This window comes from Petaurus breviceps, unplaced genomic scaffold, assembly GCF_028583685.1.
Source record: "Petaurus breviceps papuanus isolate PSGF00001 unplaced genomic scaffold, PetGlider_PUasm1.0 188, whole genome shotgun sequence".
NCBI classification, from domain to species: domain Eukaryota; kingdom Metazoa; phylum Chordata; class Mammalia; order Diprotodontia; family Petauridae; genus Petaurus; species Petaurus breviceps.
Window position 1 is genome coordinate 1,669,154 of NW_027185804.1, and position 16,499 is coordinate 1,685,652.

Sequence of the window (16,499 nt, forward strand, 5' to 3'; positions counted from 1 at the left end):
ACACTGAAGATAAAATCACAATTACTGGTAATAGCATATTGGTTAGTCATTATTGTCATTCAATACAATGATTAATTTATATGTGTGTGTATGTGTATGTGAGTATTTGCTTTTTGGAGGGGGGAAATGCAGGGCAATTGGGGTTAAGTGACTTGCCCAAGGTTACACAGCTAGTAAGTGTTAAGTGTCTGAGGCTGGATTTGAACTCAGGTCCTCCTGACTCCAGGGCCAGTGCTCTATTCCCTGAGCCACCGAGCCACCCTTGACTAATTTATATTAACCTACATTTCTTATCAATAAAATAAGTCAGATTGTGGGGTATGGTCACACTCCCTTCCATCACACACTTTGCCCATCAGGCAGATTGGGCTTGCTGGTCTCCTATCACGCCTGTCCCCTTCTAGCATCTGTTCACAAGGCAGTTAGGTAGAGCAGTCACTGGAATACTGAACTTGGACTGAGAAAGACCTGAGTCTTGATCCTGGGTCCTACACTAACTCTGCTGGCAAAGTCACTCATTCTCTCTAGACCTTAGTTTGCTCCTCTGTATAATGGGGTTAATAATAGCACCTATCTCACAGAGTTATTGTGAGGACCAAATGAGATAACATTTATACAAACTTTAAAGTGCTCTATAAATGTGAGGTATTATCATCTGTACCTGCTAAGTCCAACATTTCTGCCCAAAGCTCAAGGTCACCACCTCTTCCAGGAGACTTTTTCTTATTTTTTCCAATTTTGAAGCATCCCCTGCCTCCCCAATCTCTCATCCCTCTCTGTCCTCTACTATTCATATTCTAACTAGTGTTCAAATTATCTGGATATGGGTCTGATCTCCTGTTTGGGAGCAAGCTGTTAAGAGAGCAGGGATTATGTCAAGTTTTCCTCTCTGCATCATCAGTGCCAAAGCATTCTGGGAACTGTAGCCTTCAGAGTGCCCCTTGTACTTATTATGCTTGTTCAGGGGGGCCAGATCATCGCAAGCTTCTGAAAAAATGTGTTGTTGCTGCCTGTGTAAAGTGACTCAGTTTAAGCCACACCCCACCTCTATCCCCAACATGACACGCCGCCCCCCCCCCCAAATAAACCCAACATATACATCACGGCATTTTCTTGGATTGCTACTTTCTTATGATTTCCCAAAACTGGTAATCAGTCAACAAGCATTTATTAAGGACCTACTAAGAGTCAAGCAATGTGCTAAACCTTGGGGATTCCAAGAAAGACAAAAAGACAGTCAGGCCCTGTTCTCAAGGAGCTCATAGTCATAAAAGTACAGACCAGTGGAGTCAAACTTTATAGAAACAGGGACCTCTATACCATACAGAAAGGTCCCTGAAGGTTGCTTATTGACCTAGAAAACCACATATTAACATCATTTATATTGTGTTGCACTATATATTTATTTTGTTAAAGTTTTGAATGGCATTTTAGTCTGATTCAGGTCCCACCCAGAAGCGTTGTGGGGCACATACTGGGAGCCAGTCCAGATCATGCCTCCCACCCTCCCAACTCTCACATTAAATTATGCAAATAGTGCTTAATGCCCCCATAATGATGTTTGTATTTTTATACCCTGAGTGACTTATCTACAACATCACTATGTGAGTATCAGAAAGAACTTGTCATAAAATTCTGTAAGCTTACCCTTTTTTTATTCAACTGTTCTTTAATGTGATGTTTTGCTTAAGAATTAGGATTGTAATGAGAAAGGCCAATTGGTTCAGAACTATAACTTCTGCTAGCTCATGCTACTAAAAACTGGATAAAAATCTGCACACTCAGCTAACACAGGGTCAGTTCCCTTTGGAGCTGGGAGTGGAGCCAGAGAAGACTCCTCAAGACAGCAGACTCTGGATCCAGCTGGAAATATTAGGCTCCAACATGGCCTGGGGATACATTGCCCCCTGAGAGTTATAATGGGGCCTAGTGCTATAAACACCCCCTTTGTCAGCTACCCAACTGAGCTTCAGGACTTTCCCAGTGACCACTAGTCACTAAATTACATGTGGTTCTCCATTTGGTTCAAGAATCTGGGGGCCAGGTGACTTACAGTAAAATGTGCCTATTCTCAATGAGTAGCCTCTTTGCCAACTAATAGTCCTAAAGCTCTCCTGCCTCCTTACTGCCAATCCCTGCCGACCACCTCCTTTAAATCCCCCCACCCTCACCTCCTGTGTCTTCTGTGAAACTTTCCCTGTATATCTCCACTCTACATTGATTCTTTTCTGCTTTCCCTCCTTCTTTATCCCCTCAAAAATACAGTACAAGCTAAAGAACTTCATAGGATCAAAGGTTCAGTTGGAAGGTTAACTTAAAAATACTCTAGTCCAATCCTTTAATTTTAAATTTGAGGAAATTGAAACCCAGAGAGATCAAATGACTTATACACAGTGATACATCAAGTCATAGAGTCAGGATTTGAACCCTGGTTCTCTCACTCCAGTCCTCATTTCTGATATGTATGTTCTTTATTTATTTCATGAATGTTGATCTTGTCTCTTTAGTTAGATTGGAAGTCCTTTACGACCAGGGACTCTGCCTCAAGCATTTCATATTGTTGACAGAGTCCAGCACAAGGTTGGGATCATAGGAGTGATAAGTGCTTTTTGAGAGGCTAAATGAATGAATGGGTGAATGTATGGATGAGTGAAAATACTCACTGAAATTTACTGAGTCAAGTCTGTAGAAGGCTTTGTACTAGGTACTATGAAAACTAATACTGAAAAGGCAGGGCTTTCCTACATGGAGCTCGTAAGGGATATAGTTCATTTTAATAAGAGGCATAATGTGAATGTATCATGAAAGATATAGAGGGTGTTATAGATATCACTTCCAATATTGGGGGTGGGGTGTGGTAGGGGGAGAAGGAACAGGGACAGCCTCATGGAGGAGATGACATTTGAGCTAAGATTCATAGGGTCAATTGGACTTAACCAGTAAATGAAAAGAGAATAAATGAATAAATAGAATGAATCAATGAACCAGTCAAAGAATGGTCTTGATACTGACACAGAGAAATCACAGTGATTTCCACACAACTTTACTCGTGCATCCAAAACTCTGGACACAGAAGAGGCACTTATACATACCCCCAGTATGGTCTAACTATGAAACTATAACTAGCAATTTTTTCACGTAGGTCTAGAACATTTGGGAGAAAATATCAGCCTACATTCAGCTCAGTTAGTTAGGGGTGTGTGTGTGTGTGTGTGTGTGTGTGTGTGTGTGTGTGTGTGTGTGAGAGAGAGAGAAGGGGGGGAGAGAGAGACAGAGACACAGAGACAGAGACTGGCAGAGACAAAGAGAGACACAGAGATAGAAAAAGACAGAGAAAGAGAGAAGCAGAGACAGAGAGATAGAAAGACAGAGGGAAAAGAGATACCAACACAGAGATAAAAAGAAAAAGAGTGAGAGAATTAGCGACTTCATATTCTTTTATTCTCTGCATGATAGGAAGTAAAAGACAAGGAGGGGGTGAAACTGATTGATCTATAATTTCCATCTATGATGTTCAGAGGGTCTGATAAGGAAGGACTTGTGCATAGTGAAGATCTCAGGCCCCCATGATGTTTAACCATCGGTCGGGTAGGAAGCACAGAACCCTGGGCCTAGTCAGAGTCCCAACCTTTCCTGGAAAAAAAACACCTCTCTGAGGTTTGGAGAGGAAAGATTATAGCCACAGAATATTAGACCTGGAATAAGGTCTAATAATTGTTCTCTCTCTGTCTCTCCCTCTCCCCCTCTCTTCCTGTGTGTGTACACACACACACACACACACACACACACACACACACACACACACATATAGACATGTGTGTGCACACACACATACACACATATATTTGAACAATGAGGTGCAGAGATAGAAGGGGACATGCCCACCATCACACAGCTAACAAATTAGAACCAGGCCCAGAACCTAGGTCTTCCAAGCCCCGCCAGCCATGCTCCTCATTATTCACACACCTTCCCTAGCCTTGCTTCATGAACAGTGTGAAGCTCCCTGATAGAATGAGGGCAGAGGCAGATGTAAAGGAAGTGTCTGATTGCCCACAACCTGACATCCCACACCTACCATTCCCTGCCTTGGTAAGACCATTGCCTCGGATGGCAGCCCCTCCAGTGGGACACAGGGCTGTGGGTTGAGAGGGGAGCTGACAGGCACTTTAGACAACTTAGTGTGACACTGTGGCCCATAAACATGACACAGTAGCCCATAAACCTGACAAACGACTTCCCAAACGGCTGCCGACTTTTAGAGGATTCCCCGGTCCACTAAAAGCTCGATGTTTACTGTAAGTGCAGATGATGGAGACCCGGAGATAATTTGCTACCTGCACATTTTTAATGTGTTTGTGAGTACTCACAAGAAGTTCATTAATTGTAAGTGTCTGTGAGCTTATTGTGTTATAAACCGGGTGTGACAGCACAATAGATTACAATAAAAGGAAGTGCCCACTTTGAACCTCTGGTGCCCGGAGCCAGCACACATGCAAATGAATGACTGCAGAATTCTTGGGGCAGCTGCAGTGAAAGCCTTCTCTTTTCCTCATTTATAAGACCCCTCCTTTACCTCACTCTGGCTTCCCTGACCTCCAAACCTAGCATACCCACAAGAAAAAGGAAGAGCTCAGAGGTTTATCAAGACCACATCTGTTAATGACCCTGTGGCAAAGCTATGCAGTATTCTTAAGGTTTAGGACCTTGGGCAGCTCAAAGAGCAGCCCAGTGCACAAGACTTTTTCCTATGGGCATGAATAATATGGGAAAGGAAAAAATCATGCATGAAGAAAGCCACCCAGGCTGGGAAGTTCCCTGCTTTGCTATACTAAGATCTCACCAGTCTTTCTCTCTCTCTCTCTCTCTCTCTCTCTCTCTCTCTCTCTCTCTCTCTGTCTCTGTCTGTCTGTCTGTCTGTCTGTCTGACCAATGCACTTAGTTCTATAATAGACAGCTTAGAGAACATCAGTCAAGAAGCGTGGGCTTTGCTTGTTTTTTTTTTTAATCTACTACATATAAATGGTCTTAGAGTAGGAAAGTGTCTGGTCTTTTCATTAAGGAAATTGGTAGAAGGTGCTGTCTTCACGTTCCCTGGATCAGCTGCTCTGTCTCTTTGATTAACATAGCACCAGCCCTTTGAGAAGCAGCCAAAGGCTGGGCTGTTGAATGAGGTAAGACAAAGTGAAGAAACCTTATCATGCAACTGTCACCCAGCGAAGCAACTCCTGTGGAGAAAGAGACAGTCATCCCCATCAGCTACTGATCAATTGCCATCTATGGGGCAAACCAATTTAGTTGAAGCAACAAAGTACTAAACAGAAAGATAAGAGGCAGCATGTGCCAGGTGAGTCAAAGCACCACCACCATCTTGACCACTATCTGCCCCTAGACTCTAATAGAAGTATCTAGGACTCTGAGCCCAAGAGTCTTGGAAATAGCAGTGTCCCCTCAGACTACCCATTTTGTTTCTAACCTTGCCCCAACATTCATTGTTGAAGTGAGAATCCCCTTTGGAGAAGGGCTCCACCATCCTGGTCACCTTCCTTATTGCTCATTATCCAGTTCCAAGTCCCAAAGTCAGGGGTGACTGAGGAGGAAACCTTAACCCAGGAGTGGTCTTATGGGCGAAGGAGTGGTCACAGGTCTAGGTTATGTCCTAAGAGACAAGGAAAATTAAAAACCAAATAACAGTAGCATAGCTTGGACCTCAAGAGCAGAACCAAGTCTTAGTTCTAGCTTCTAGTCTAGACTGAAGCCTACAGAGGAATAACCAGGGCAGGAATCCCAAAGCAAAGGGGAATCTGAAATCCCATCATTTTGGACCAGGAGAGTTTACCAGATGACTGATAGCAGATGAATTCAGCAGCAGCCTACTGTTGCTTAGACTCAAACTCACTTCAGGAATATGCAGAGTTCAGATGAGGAACAGGGATGAGGGAGGTGAGGAAGAAAGCAGACTTTCCCCTGGAGCAGACTACTTTGGAAGCACTGAGAACTTTCAGGTTCCTAGCTTGAACTGTCTCTGGAATCCTGGAATAACACAACATTCAATATCCCAAGAAATAAGCAATAGGACCAGCCAAGACCTTCCCTCCAGAACCATGTAGTGTAGAGCCTGGTCCTGACATCAAGTCTAAAGTCAGGAAGTAGGCTGGAAGAATGAGGAAATAATAAAAAAGAATCTCACCATGAAAAGTTATTGTGGTTGATAGAATTCTCAAGACACAAATCCAGAAAGAAACTGATTCTAAAACATCTTTAAGTAAAGTCTCAAAGAAAAATATAGCCTGAGCCTAAAATCAGCTAGAATTCCTAGAATAGATAAATCAATAATTTTTAAAAGAGTTTAATATTTTTATGAGTTAATTGAAAGTCCTAGAGGGAAAATTGGAAAAGAAATGAGAATTATGAAAAAAAAAGAATTAAAAATTATACAAAAGGTAAAAAACCTTGCCCAAGCAACAGACTGTCTGAAATTTAGAATGGGCCAAATAGAAGCAAATAAATACATAAAAACCCAAGAAATATTAAAACAAAGTCAAAGGACAAAAAAAATGAGAGAAAAAATGTAAAGTATCTCATACCTCCCACCCCACCCCCATTGACCTTGTTGGAGCTATGCTAAGAAACTATAAAATTATGCATACCCTTTGATCCAATGCCACTGCTAGATCTGTATCCCAAAGTGATCGAAGAAAACAGGAAAAAGGACCTATTTGAATAAAAAAGTATTTTTAGCACCTCTTCTTATGGTGAATTGGAATTGGAAAGCAAAGGGATGCCAATCAATTGGGGAATGATTGAACAAATTGCAGTATATAATTGTCATAGAAAATTTATTATTGTTTTGTCATTTTAGTCATGACCCCATTTGGGATTTTCTCAGCAAAGTTACTGGAGTAGTTTGCCATTTCCTTCTCTAGATCATTTTACAGATGAGGATGGTTTCAGAAAAACCTGAGAAGACTTATATGAACTGATACAAATTTAATTGAGTAGAACCAAGAGAACAATGTATTCAGTAACAGCAATAGTATAAGAATGATCAACTGTGAAAGACTTAACTACTCTGATGAACACAACGATCTAAGGCAATCCCAGAAGACCCATGGTGAAAAATGCTATCTATGTTCAGAGAGAGAACTAATAAACTCTTAAGTATGGATTGAAGCATACTTAAAACAAAACTTTCTTTTCTTTTTTATATATAATTTTCTTTTGCAACATGGCTAATATGGAAATATGTTTTGCATGACATAACATGTATAATTGATATCATATTGCTTGCCATACTGAAAGAGATACACTTGAAAACCTGGAAGGATTATTCAAGGCTCAGCTCAAGTATCATCTTCTTAATTCCCCAATTATTAATGCTTCCCCCTCCTCTGAAATTACTTTGTATAGTTAGTCAACAAACATTTATTAAACACTTACTATGTGCTGTTCCCATTTAGCTGTTCACATATCCTTTGGGGGTTTACAATGATGGTCCAAGAAGCTTGTGCTGAAAATTCTTTGATGACATATTAAACAGTAAATAATTGCCTAATTATGTAATAAATATATTTCCCTCTACAAAATTTGTAAAAGGAAGAATTTTAATATGAACTCTTATAGATAGTAGTAAGCATGTGAGGTCTTGTTGCATTACCTCTTTTAATACTTACAGAATGTTTCACATAAAATATTCATGGTTATTTTATAATTAAGGTTTTATAATTTTATATTTAGGGTTTTCATAATTATAGGTAGAATAAAATTTTGTAATTTATAATGATATAATTTAAATGTTAATTTGGAGCTTTGGGGGACCAAAGTTATCATTGTAGTTACTGTAAGCACTTAAGGAATGAATCTAAAAGAATGCTATCAGTAGTATATTAAATTACCCTGGGGTAATTTAATACTTGTGCTATTGAAAAGGGCTCATGGAACAAAAATTATTAAGATCCACTGTGCTAAGGGGAAAGAAAGAGAAGGAGGAAGAGGAAAGGAGGAGGAGGAGGAGGAAGGGGAGGAGGAGGAAGAGGAAGAGTCACAACAACAGTGATGGCCATGATGACTCCTCTCAAGGAGTTCACATTCCAATTGGAGAAGTGTTTATACATGCTATACAGAGCAGATGGTAGGTACCCTTTCAGGAGGAGGCACTAGCAATGGGAAGTTACTGAGAAACATTTGTTCTAGAATGTTGGATTTGAGTTGAGTATTGAAGCAAGCCAGGGAATAAGAGGTAGAGATGAAAGGCAGATTCTAGGCATGGAGGTTAGCCAGTACAAAGTCATGGAGGTAGGATATAAGGCATTTTGTATTCTTCCTAGGACCTGAATTATGTAATTCATAGAGAGAGTAAAAGAAAATGGAAAAGGTGAAGGAAAAGCCTTGGTTGTGAAGAGTTTTAAATGACAGAGTTCATATTTTATCCTAGAGGTAATAGGGGATCATTGGAATGCCATGATAGTGGAGGTGACTTAAACAGACTTATGTTTTAGGGATTAATATTATTTCTCTAGAAAAAGATAAGCTTCCTGAGGAACTGTTTAATTTTTATCTTTCTTTTGTATTTCAAACAAGTAATATATTGCCTAGACAATAGTAGGTGCGTAATAAGTAGAATTGATCTGGATTTGGTGTTTTGAGGATTTGAGCAAGGATTGGGGTGAGCCCACCTGATCTATGTATGATGTCAAAAGATGCAACCTACATGCTTTCACATATCAGGACAATTTATTGTGTCTATTTTATGGAAAATTAAATTTTCTTCTTATGCATAATTGCAAAATGTATTTTTGTGCCTTATTTATCTAACAGAGATACAGCTTCTCCAAACCACCTTTTTTTATTCTGGCCACAATGAAGACTGAGTATCATTCCACTTGTGATACACACACACACACACACACATATACACATGGTATATATACACACACACATATATATATATACATATGTATATATACCAAAATTATGTAAAACTACACTATCCATATTTCTATTTAGCAGTTATTTCTATGGAATTGGATAACATCTTCCTTCATAGGTCCTTTATAGTTTATTTGAATGTTTATAGTACTCAGAATAGTTCAGTCATTCACAGTTGTCCTTCAAACAATATTGCTTAGTACATACAATGTTCTCTTGGTTTTGCTCATTGCACTGTTCATTGTTTTATGAAAATCTTTCCATGTTTTTCTAAAATCAATATGCTCATCATTTCTTATAGAAAAATAGCATTCTGTCCACTTGTTTTCTAGAGATGTTGGAATCCCTAAGAGATGATTTTTAAGATGTAATAAAGAAATATTGCAAGGCTTTTTGTTCCCCTGCAACATCTCTCTTGTCCCACCCCCAGAGAGGAGGCATGAGGACAAGGGTCACCAGAAACATGAGGCTCTGCCCATCTAGGAGAGCCTTTGCCTAGACTTGTAGAGGGTCTGGAATAATTGTAAGAAATTGTTCCTCAGGACTTTTGCCAACAGATCCTCACAAGGAGGAATGCTGGGTTTCCAACAAAATGGATCCTCTTGGCTTTTGTAGCCAGAGAATATAAACATCTCACATGTATAAAGTGCTTTTAAAGTTTACAAAATGCACTTCCAACAAAAATATGAGGTAGAGTACAGTGGCATTGTTAGAAGAAGGAGACCCTTGCTCTGTACGATCACAGAATACTCAGAGCTTGACTGGCACAGAGGCTGGCCTGAAAGCATGAAAGACAGAACCAGTACATAGAACTTGAAAAAACAAACATGGCAGTTGAAAGACAATAGTAATTGTGGATAGCTAAATCTATGCTCCAGTCACTGAGCTATCGGTGGTATTGGTCTTAGAACCTTTTAATTACTACACCTTTCTGTAATTGGAAGCTTCAAGGACAGATAGACTTAATAATGTGTGATGATAATATACATGCCATTCCTTTCTTATGCCTACCTTTCAACTTTCCATTTTTCTTTAGGTTATTGCAATTTTGATTCTTCTGAGATCATGACTTTGCCACTGAACATCCCCAGAAGTATGCTGGTGTTAAAGAGAGTCTTTTTTAGCAGTTAGCATGGAAAGTTCTGCACAATTCCCCAAATTTAATCCCTTCCCATTTATTCTTTCTCAATTCTGCCTGAAACTGGCAATGTCTTAACGTATGCATCCAATTGTAATAGCTTCATGGGTTACCCATCCAGCAATATGCCAAAATCTAGGCATATGTATTTTTTTATCCACTTTGTTTTTCTGATGTAGATGATTAGGATGACCTCACTCGTGTTGCTGTTTCTCATTCATTGTGAAAGATTTGTAGGTTTCTGAGGTCAAGTAAACTTAGTGTCATGTTATCTGAAAATAGAAGCATTTGGAGTACCTCGTCAACAATTGGAATTCCTCCTTTTGTTTGGATGCTGTAAAGGAAATCTTCTATGGCAATGTACAACCATTCAAGTGAGCATCTGTTTTCCTGATTTATGCCTCATTTAAGATCAACACTCAATGGAGCTTTAAACAAAATCATATCTATATTTATATCAGTCATAGAATAGAAACTCCATGTTTGAGAAGAGCTTTCAAGGTTACATTTTGTTTTACTGCATAGGATGTTTTAAAAAATAATAACCGATAGATATAACATAATCTTATATTCTCTGTACTGCTCACTCAGGCATGTGACTGGGAAGTTATAATTTCCTGCAAGGAAAGAAAAAAGATCTGTTAAAGCCTGCTTATTGCAATGTCATGTTTTCCTCAAAGAAAAACAATGAGACATAGGAATCAAAAAACCTATGGTTATATCGAAAAACCCAGGTTGCAGGAATTAGCCCTGCTTCCTTCACTCCCAGGTCCACTCTCTCTCCAGATTGCTGCACCTCCTTGACTTGACTGTAAGACTCCTCTCTCTCCCACTTCTAACTCTTCTTTATGTTTTATCTTCCTGTCTTCAAATGTAATCTCCTTGAGAAGAGGGACCATGTGGCTTTCTTGCACTTGAATCCCCAAGACTTAGCACAGGGTCTGGCACACAGTGAGCCCTTAAATTGATTTATGGCTACTTATCTGAAAGTGATACTCTTGCTGTATTTGGTCTTTGTCAAACCTCTTCTGGAGTATGGTTTTCAGATCTGGGCATCACAGTTTAAAGAGGATTTTGATAAGTTGGAGAGCATTTGGATGAAGGCAGTGATGATGGTGAAGGGCCTTTCATTAAAGTCATATGAAGACTGATGTATAGAACTAGAGAAGTTTAGCCTGGAGAAGAGAAGATGGAAAGTAGAGAAGGTCTTGATAGCTGTCTTCAAGTATGTAAATGGCTGTAATAGAGAAGAGAGATTACCCTTGTTGTATTAGACCCTAGAGGGCAGAACAAGGAGCAAAAAATGGAAGGAAAAAGTTGGAGCTATCCAAATGGGAAAAGGGTTGCTTCTATATTGGAGGACCTCAGGAATAGACTGGATGGCTACTTGTCAGATATTTTGTAGTGAAGATTCTTTTTTGAACATGAATTGGATTTGATAATTGATGAGGTTCTTGAAAATCTAAATTGCTATAATTATTGGATAACCTGCATAGAACCTTCTTATAAAGGGTTTAAAGAGATGAGAAAATCAATGGGAGGAAAGTTGATAATTGCTGACATCTCTTTTTTTTTTGGTCTTTTTGGAGGGGGGAAGGCAAGGCAAGTGGGGTTAAGTAATTTACCCAAGGTCACACAACTAGTAAGTGTTAAGTGCTTGAGGCTGGACTTGAACTCAGGTCCTCCTCACTCCAGGGCCAATGCTCTATTCACTGCACAACCTAGTTGTCCCTGATGACATCTTCTTGTACTCTTTGTTTCAATAGAAACATTGTCAGCTTGTTTCGGTAACCAGAGAGAACATCATAAAGACCTCTTCTCTGTCATCTGGGAAAAAAAAGGAACTAAAAAAAAAACCCCAGTCAGCTCCCTCTTTTTATAAGGGGGAAAATCCCAAACAAAGCCAAGGGCTAGACAGAAGTGACTTGTTCAGGGTCACTTGGAAAGCAAACCCCATATTAGTTCAAACTCAGTTGATTCACATTTGTGGCCATTGGGTGCGTTTTGGATAGATTCCTTCCTTTGCTGGTAGTACTCTCCCTTCATGCTAATACAAACAAAGGGCTAACATGAGACCTCAGACAGAATGGTTGAAAATGCTGAGGGAAAGATAAGATATAAAGAATAAGAATTTAAGAGACCCTAGAAATCTAACAACAGAGCTTTTTGTTAAATGCAATAAAGGATCCTAGTCCTATGATGCATTATCTGAAGGAAACAAATTTTATTTTTTTTCCTTCCTTCCTTCCTTCCTTCCTTCCTTCCTTCCTTCCTTCCTTCCTTCCTTCCTTCCTTCCTTCCTTCCTTCCTTCCTTCCTTCCTTCCTTCCGAAAAGCTATTTCTAAGCTCCATTAAAAACTTTACATGTCCCTCATGGCTTGTGCCAACTTTTTTATGCTGGTTATAAATTATTCTTATCTGTTCATTAGAGCAGGTCCTCTAAAGTCAATTACCAGCCAACATTTGGCCATGGCTCCATGTATCCAGCTGAAATCCTGCTGTCTGGATTCTGTAGAAAGTTTGAGGCTTGAATCATTTCCGATCAAGAGTTGTAGAAAGAACTCTCACAGGTGATTTTGTGATCAAGCTTCCTACTTACTACGCATACTCTCCTACCCCCAGAATTGTTTTTAGGTAAGACTAGTGTGTAAGAACGAAGTTACCTTGCTAGTCTGAAGCCAGCTCAGCAATACTCCTACCTCCTTCCACAACTCCCCTAATTACTCACTGCGGGAGCCTAGCTGCAAGCCTGAGCTAGGAGCTGTGTGCATTCTTCTGCTTTCTAACAACCCCTGTGCTCCCTAGGCTTCTTTCTGAATAAACTTGTGTTGCTGACAAATTAGGTGTCACCCACCTACCTAACAACTATTTTAAACATTCAAATTTAAAGGGCCAGCCTGGGAGAATTCATTAACATAAACCATTTGGGCTGTTTGATCTACCTTTGATAAAACAGTCATGGGCTGTGATAAAACACAAGACCACAAAACAGGCTGAAATCTCTCAGATCCACCGGCCCCCTTTCTTCCTTCTTTAAATTCTTTATTTATTGAAAAGCTCTGGATGCACATTAACTGTTTTGCCCGGTATTTATGACTTTGAATTCTATGATTTGACAAGTAGAGTTCTGATAATTGGAAGCGAAAGGGAGCACTCACTTTTGGCTCAGCTCTGCTGGCCTCCACCCCTTGCCCAACTGGAGTTGTATAAAGGCTTAATTGGCTTCCCAACTGGAAACAGACATGATGATGGCACCATCAAACTGCTGAGCCAAGCAGGAGGGAAGAATCTCCCCTCCCTCTGAGTCTGTAAATTCTTTTAAAACAAGCATCTAGCAAGGCACCAAATGCTACAGGAACAAGACTGAGGGGGCAGCATGCTGTAGCGGGTAAGAAGGCCAGCCATTCTGTGCTGCCTCTGACACCCCTGGCTAGGCAACCCTGGGCAAGCTCCCCAGGTGCCTTTCTAAGCCTGGAAGCTGCAGAGTAGCTGCTGAACTTCATCGGTAGGTAGGGAGCTCCCTACAGCTTTGAAATTAAAGATCAATGGAGGGGGGAGTTGTCATGGCTGAGGGAAAACATGGTCTTGTGGTGGAAAGAGCCACCTGGCTATGTGATGAAATCCCTGTGTGATCCTTGCCTGGAATGAACTCCCTCCTCATTCCACCTCTGCCTTTTAAAATCCCTTTTTCCTTTCATGCAAAATTCAGTTCAAGAATCACCGTTTACACAAAGCCTCTCCTGACCTTCCCAATCGCTGGTATCTCTTTTGCCCACCTCCATCATTTTCTATATATTTTGTATATAGTTACTATCAATACATGTTGTCTTCTCTTAAGCAACTTGAGGGTAGGAACTGTTTGGCCTTTATAGCCTCTGCAGCTGGGTGGTGCCATAGTGCACAGACTCATCTTCCTGAGCTCAAATCTGACCTCAGACACTTACTAGCTGTGTGACCCTGGGCAAGTCACTTATCCCTGTCTGTCTCAGTTTCCTCATCTGTAATATGAGCTGGAGAAGGAAATGGCAAACCACTCCAGTATTTTTGTCAAGAAAACCCCAAAAAGAGGTCACGGAGAATCAGACACAACTGCAAATGACTGAACAACAACAATGCTCAGCGCTTAGGGTCATGCCTGGCATACCATAGGTATTTGGTAAATGCTTGGTAATTGGTGGGTTGCTTGAATGGAAAAGTAGTTTCCCAACTGGAAACTTGCTGGCCTTGATGTCTTCCTTTAAAAAATGAGTTGGGGGGGGTGGCCAGGTAGCACAGCGAGTAAGAGCAACGGCTCCAGTGTTGAGAAGACCTGGAGATCGAATCCTGGGCTCAGACACTTAGCACCCACCCAGAAACACCTGGCCGTGTAACCTTGAGCAAGTTACTTAACCCCGATTGCTTTAAAAAAAAATGAGTTGGGATATATGGTCTCTAGCTTGACCTTTTAAGATGTTGATAGTACTTTAATTCAATTCTGTGATTCATCAAGGGCTTACTATGGATCAAGGACTTTGACAGATGTCAAGTATTCAAAGACAAAAATAAAAACATCTCTTACCCTCCATGAGCTTACATCCTACTCCAGGGAAAGGATTTTTCTGACCTCAGTTTTGTATTGGTCACCTCTCTCCAAGGATCTGGGCACAAAACAGTCACTTCCAAGTGACCTCCAATTTTGAGGCAGACACGCATGAGCCCATGGCCCAGTCTGGGTTCTGGCTGCCTTGCAGGGGGAGTGCTGCAGGCTTTCAGCAGAGAGACATCAAAGATTTCTTTGCTTTGTGCTGACTCTCTAGACTTGGGGCCATCTCATCAGACCCCTTAATCTTATTTTGAGCTCATTTATTTTAGCTAGTGTGCATGTTTTAGGTTTGGATTGGGATACAGCTGTTCCCCTAAAAAGGAGCCACATGTCTTTCTGCCTGTATGGCACTTTGAAACAATTTCCAAATGATGCATAAGGACTTGTGTGACTTGGCCAACAAACAACTTACAGCCAACAGGTCGGGGGCTACTTGGGAAGATCACAGATTCGGAGCTACAAGGAGCTTCCAAATTCATCTATTCACACCCTGTCAGAGGCGGATTCACCAAATGGGTATTACCTCACTCAAAGGGAGAACCTGAAAAGACCTTGGCTTAAAAGAGCCAGGGTCTCCCATTGCATCCTGGGCCATCCCCAGTCGTCCTGATGAATATCTGGCCACTTGACCCAGATGGCTCTGGAGGAGAAAGTGAGGCTGGTGACCTTACACAGCCATCCTTCACTCAAATCCAAGTCAACTCCAAGTCATGTCATCATCTCCCTGGTGTCATGGCCCTCTTTGAGAAAGGACAAACACAACAATTCAAACCCTGTCACTTTTCAGAGGTTCAGAGGGGTTAAATGTCTTGCCCAAAGTCACATAAACATCAAAGTGAGGTTTGATCCGAGGTTTTCTGACTCTATACCTTGCTTCTTTCCCCTTTGTCATTCTGCTGCTCAAGAATTTTGGAACCCATTGAAGGACCTAGGTTCTTGATTTAATAACCCCCATTTCTGTTTTATCTTAAGGTTTATACAATATGTTCCTTATAGTAACTCTATGAGGTAGGTAGTCCAAAACTTACTATCCCCACTTTACATTCAAGGAAACCCTGGGGTCCAACAACTTGCCCAAAGACATAGAGCTAGCAGGGACAAAGGCAAGGTCCTTCTGATTTCAAGCTGTATTCAAACTCCTCGATTCATTTCCTTTGGCCAGAAGGCTCACAGGATCACAGGGTGTGATCCTGTTATATTCCAACCTCCTCATTTTATAGAGGAGGAAACTGTGGTCCAAAGGGGAATTAGTTTACTTTCATCAATCAATCACCAAATACTATACAATGAGCCCACCATTGGGCTGGATGCTAAGAATACAAAAACAAAAATGAAACCATTCCTGTTCCCCAGGAGTTTACTTTACTTCCTTTATATTATCTACTAATGTGTTACCCTGGGAGAATCACTTAACTTCTCTCAAAATCAGTTTTTCTATCTATAAAATGGGTATAATAATAGCACCTGGGTCTTGTGGTTATTAATGAATGAATGAAAAAGAAAATAAAGCATTTCTTAAGCGTGTATTATTTGAAAAGCACTGTTCTAGAAGCAGGGGATATGAATAAAAAAGCAAGACAGTCCCTGCCCTCTAGGAGCTTTACCTTCTAATGGAGGAGACAGGGGATCATGGAAGGTTTCAGGGACAAGTCAGATAGAATAGTCTCAGGTCCTTAGGGCACAGTAGCAGACCAGATGGTAACGTCCCTTTAAAGCCATTTTAACTGATAACACACGTATTTTTTGGTGTTGAACCATTTTGGTGTTCAACCATTGTTGAGTCAGTGACAAGGACTTTCTTTTGCTTCCTTCCTTCCTTCCTTCCTTCCTTCCTTCCTTCCTTCCTTCCTT